Below are 5,639 nucleotides of genomic sequence, written 5' to 3' on the forward strand. Positions count from 1 at the left end.
AGAGACCCAGCCCCAAGGTGTGTGGGCGAGCAGACAGACCCTCCAGTGTTCCGGGGACCCAGCTAGCTAAAGGCTAGCTAGCGTGGTGAGAGTGGGGGGGGGAGGGGGGGGGGGCAGAGTGGGCCCGATCAGAGGCCAGGAGGGGGGAGCTAGAGCTTGAGGAGCGAGGCAGCTGCAACCCATTAGGGGCGGTGAGCTCATGGCTGAGCGAGAGTCTCAGCCACAGGAAACTGCAGCGGCAGGAGGGGAGGAGGGGTCTGGGGTGGGAGGCGGCGGGCAGGAGCACAGAGACCGGGCCTCCAGTCAGCCAGGACCAAAAAGGAGACCAGAGAGACTGAGTCAGCTCTCCCTGGCCCAGTTCCTCTTTTTTCTTGCTCCAGCCTCCCTGCCAGGGGGTGCCCTTCCTTCTGTAGAGGAGCAGCCCTGGTAGTGCTCCTCCCCCTACCTCCTGGCAGTGAGCGCCCCCTGGCAGGGCCTCCCCCTCCTCCACTTTGCAGCGAGCGCCCCCCTTAGCCGTGCCCCCCCAGCCCTCTGCAGTGGGCACTCTCTCTGGCAGTGCCCATTCCTTGCAGTGATTCTTCAGAGACAACTTCTGGAGTGAAAGTTCCCAGAATAGCGTCCACTCCTGGTGGTATGGACTCCCCCTTAACAGTGCCATTCTGCTTCCTGTGTCCTAAGATGCCGCTGCCAGAGTCCCCTACCTCCTGCAGGGAGCTCCCGCTTGTGCTCCCTCCCCTCTGCAGCGGGAGTACTCTGAGACAGTGCTTCGGCTCCCTGCAGCGAGAGCTCTGGGGCACTTCCCCCCCCCCCCCCCCGCCCCATCCTCAATCTCTGGTCGGCTCTGGCAGCATCACGCCCCCTGGCACTGTGAGTCCCCCTCCTCACTCTGTCCATTCTCCTGAAGCAGCCCCTCTTTCTCCGCGGGAACTTCCCTCTTTGGCCATGTCCCTGGCCCCGGCCCAGCCACAGCTGTGGCCGGTCCCCCAGGGCCGGATGGGTGGGCCCAGCTCACCGGGCTGGGGACTGGGATGGAAAATGGTGGTTCCAGGCAGGTCAGTTCTCATGACCCAAGGCCGGGCCCCTTCCAGGGCCGCTGCAGCACCAACCCGCAGGGGTCTCCCGCGGGTAGGGAGCCGGGACCCGGAGGGGGAGGGAGGATCCTGCAAAGGAAGGCACAGGTCGGGACAGAGGAGGGCGGGGGGGAGGTCTGTGGATTGGGGGAGCGACCTGAGGGAGGATGGGGGAGGGGGCGGAGAAGAAGGGAAGAAAGAAAGAGTGAGGGCAATAGCCAGTGGGGACAGAGCCAGACAGTGGGGCAGACAGAGAGATCAAAGAAAAGAAGGGGGGAGGGGAGGGAGGAGAGTTCCAGGAGCGCTCAACAGACCGAGGCGGGCTCTGGAGGCACCGGGCTGGGGGCTGGCGGCCCCGAGCGGGCTGCGCGAAGGCGGAGGGGGACACCGGGGCCGCGACGCCGGACTCACCATGGCTCGGCGCGGGGACGCGTCCGACGCTCGGGCGGGCGGGGCCGGGCGCGCCGCCGCCTCCCTCCCGCCGCTCCCGTCTGGCCGGGTCTGGCTAGGGGACAGCTCCGGCCGCGGCGGCGGATCGGCCGGCTCGGGCTCCCAGGCCGCGGGGCCCCGCCAGGGAGGGCCGAGACGGCCGCCCCTCCCCGCCCCGCCCTCAGTGCCCGCCTCCGCCTCCGCGCCGGACCCCCTGCCGGGACGCCCTCTCCCGCGCGCAGCCTCTCCGCGGCTTCCCGGCCGCCCACAGCGGATCAGCCTCGTTCTCCCGCAACCCTCTTCCTCCCCCCGCCCCACCCTCCAGTGGGTAGCCCCGACCCTGGCCCTCGAACGCCCGCCCTGCCGAGGATGCCCCTCTTTTCCCGCCACCACCTCGCTGCCTGCGGGATCAGTTTAGCCTCCACAAGGGACACTCCAGAGACTGGGGCGTGCGTGAATTTTCTGGGGTACCCAGCCTAGGACTGGGATCGTTTGGCGGCCGGAAGCCTCCCGTCTCTAACTCGCTTGGGAACCTGTTCTCCCCGCGGTTGCCAGACTTGGGCAGCACCTGGAGCTCAGAAGAGACCCCCGGGCCCCTGCCCGACTCGGGTGGAGCTGAGGACAGGGAAATCAGAGGATTCTTTCCACCCTCCAGGGGCTCGCCCGCTCTCTTTTCCTCCCATCTCCTTCGGCCTCTAGCCTTCTGGCTCCGACAATGGGCTCCTCTGTGCGGCCTGGGCAGGGCGGGGGCGGCGGTGGGGGGAATTAGGGAGCGGTGAAAGGCTTGGGGTGGGGGGTGGAGGTGACTGAAGAGGGGCCGGGTCTTAGGATCAGGATCCTCCTATAGGGGCGTGCACTTCGGCAGACGTTTTCTGAGTTCTTTACTCGCTGCCCCTTCCCCTCCGTACCTCGTGTCTCCATTTTCGGCTAGCGGAGGGAAGGCATCAGACCCCCCCCCCCCGCACCACCCCCCGCACCCCCCCCCCGGGTCAGATCCCATGATTCGAAACTGGATGCCAGACCCTTCCTTCTTATGGGGTGGCGATAGAGTCTCCCAGGGTCGCTAGGGCTCATGGCGGTGAGGATGGCTATCTGACGCAGAAGACAAAGCGGGGCAGGCTAGTTAAGAAAGTTCTAGTCTCACCCATCCTCCACCGCGTCTGGATGTGAAATGAAGCCCCGGCGAGGGTTTCCCCGGGAGGGCTGGGGAAGCTTAGGCAGAGATGGAAGATGCCTTGTTCCTCCTCTGAGCAGGCACCGGGAAGCCCCGCAGGGGCTGGGGGTGGGGGGTGGCACTTCCAAAGGATGACCATTTGAGAGGAGATCGGAAAGCCAGATAGTCCCCAGATAGGGGCGTGAAGGCATGTGCCACTGCGGGTGGGGGCTGACGTTTGGAAAACATCCTGCCAGTGGATGCAGCACCTGTGAGGCCAGGAGGCTGGGGCCCCTGGGCAGTCGTTAGCCCCGCGGGAGAGGAGGGCGTCGCCGAGGTGATGGGCTCCTCTGTCACCTCTTCAGAATGCTAAACGCCACCCTTTCTCCACTCCACTGGGTCTGGAAAAGAAGAGAGAGAAAATGCTCATCCTTCTTGGAGACAAGAAGATCCCTCTGCTCCATAGCGTCAAAGAAAAAAAAAAAAATCTAGGGCGGCGAAGTCCAGTGACCATGTTCTCAGCAGAGTTAGAGGCAGGGAGCTGAAACTCTTTTTCATCAATGGGCTATGGGCCCTGGAGTCACTGAGCCTCTCTAGCCTCCTTGTAATTAGTGCTGGGGATCTGGGAGAGTGAGATTTTGCTACCCCCTGGTGTCCACTCTATAAATGCTGCCCAGTAGCTGGTTACAGAGGCCAGCACTTAGGAAACTTTCTTAGAGGATATGTTATGACTCTTACTTGTTTCAAATCCAGCTAACCCATTTCAAGTGTTGAGAAAGAGTCTGAACTTTCCCTTACTGGGTCTTACATTCCTTATACTCAAGCAAATTGTTTGGGAAACAGTTGGTAGAATCCAAGGTTCCTATAATTAGGAAGTGGAATATAAATTAAGCTGGCTCTGGGAGTCCACGAACTCCTGGAAAAAAAAGAGTGGATCATTTTTTTTTCCTATGGAGAAATGGGAGCCATTGAAAGTTTTTGAACCTGTAGGGGGATGGAGTTTGGATGCAAGGTCTGGGATCCAGTTACTCCTTTCCAGGAATGGTTTTAATCTGTACTAAATGAGAAAGGTTTATTTTATTAAGTAAAGTGACATGTATACTTATAACGGTTAAATACCCTCTCTCCCAGAATGCAGGCTCTTACCTAAGAGTGTGTGTGTGTCTGTACAATAGAGTGTATGTTGATGAGTGTGTTTTGGGGAGAGTGAAGGGGAGAAATTATAGGGGAGGAATTGGAGCTTGGGAACAGCCCAGGCTTAGAAGCCTTCTCTTGCATTCACAAACAGGAATATTTCACCGATTTCAGAGTCTTTGGAGCTTGCCAAACTCCCATTTTACAGATGAAATTCTGACTACTGAAGTTAAGTAACTTGCTGGAAGCTACACAGTAAGTAGAAAAGCCAGGATTTGAGCCCAGGCAGTCTGACTCCAGAGACTTCACTCTCGACTGCTAAGTTACAGGGTTTCATCTAAGCTGTCAGAGTCCATAAAAGAAGGACTTTGAACACTACCTCACCTTTTCTACCGTCTAACCACCATGTTAAAAAGTGTTTATTTTTGTAACAGCCAGTGCTGAAAGAGTTTCTAAAAGTGACAGATATGTCCCGTGGGTCAGAGACTAAAAATCCTTTTTTTCTAGACTTGTTCTAGAATAAGTAATAGTTAAAATAATCCCCAAGAGATTTCCAATATGGTTTTGATAGGCAAGGAGTGTTATCCAAACATGAGAGAAGGTGGGTGGAAGAAACATTTGGATCTGTAATGTTTATTACCTGGCTTCTGTGCACCAAGAGATGCAACTGCTATTCCATGTAGGGTTGGGGCTGTAGGCTGCTCACTATTTGTCCCCTTGGAGCATAGCAGTGAGCAGGGCCCCGCTTTGGTCCCATGCCTCAAGGCAAGGGGAATTAATGAAGGACCACCAAGGAGAGTTTTAGAGACAGGAAGGGACGGACTTGAGAGAACACGTTCTTGTTACCTGTGCCTTCCACGGAAACTGGGGCCAAAGCCTTAGTTATTTATAGGATAAGAAATCTGTGCAGTATTATACAGTAATATATGTTAATTCTATTTTTTGTTGAATCCCCCCCCTCAGTTTTGGCTTTATTTTATTGGTAATCTTCCTTTAAAAGTGTTCAGTTGTTTTCTCTGAGCTAGGTGTCATCAGAGTCCACACTGCCACCACCATCTCGCCTGTGGTGGTGTATGAGTTTCCATACTGGTTTCTCTACTCTACTCTGTAAGAACCTCCTAAGAACCTGCACCCTCCCCAGAGCATCTTCTAAAAGCTCCAGCCAGGGGTGCCTAGGTAGCTCACTAGTGGCCTTCTTTCAGTCCTTTAAATGTACCTTGCTTATTCCTAATTTGGGGACTTCTTCTCTTTTTCTTCCACCTGGATGCTCCCTTTCACAATTCTAGGGGCTGACTCTCATCCTTTGGGATTTTACTAAAGTGTTGTATTTTCAAATGTCTTCCATGACCACCTGATCTAAAGTGGTCGCTTGCCCATCGTCCCTCCCAATGATGTTATTTTGTTTTGTTGTCTTCATAGATTTATCTCTATTTGATTATGTACTTATTTAGTTATGTCCTGTCTCTCATAATAGGCCCACCCGTGCCGCCATATGTCATTTGAAAATAAGCTCCATGAGGATGAGGACCTTTGTCTATTTCGTCACTGCTGTATCCTAGATAGTATCTGACCAGGTCCCAAAAGATATCCCTAATCCAGGTGAAAACTGTAAGGGAAGCAGGAACCCCCACAGAACAGGAACAGTGGTGGGAGGGAAGAAGTGAGAGGTGGAAACGAGGAGCGAGTGGGGCCCAGTGCCTGGGGTCTGCTGCTTAGCTTTGCTTTCTTCCTGGACTTAGCCCTCACAAGTTCTTTGGTTGTGGTTGATATTTGCATGTGGAAAATATACAGGACAGAATTAAAACCAAATGTGGGGTACAGCCACTGTGGAACACAGTATGGCGGTCCCCCCC

Source organism: Zalophus californianus, chromosome 6 (genome assembly GCF_009762305.2).
Source record: "Zalophus californianus isolate mZalCal1 chromosome 6, mZalCal1.pri.v2, whole genome shotgun sequence".
NCBI classification, from domain to species: Eukaryota; Metazoa; Chordata; class Mammalia; order Carnivora; family Otariidae; genus Zalophus; species Zalophus californianus.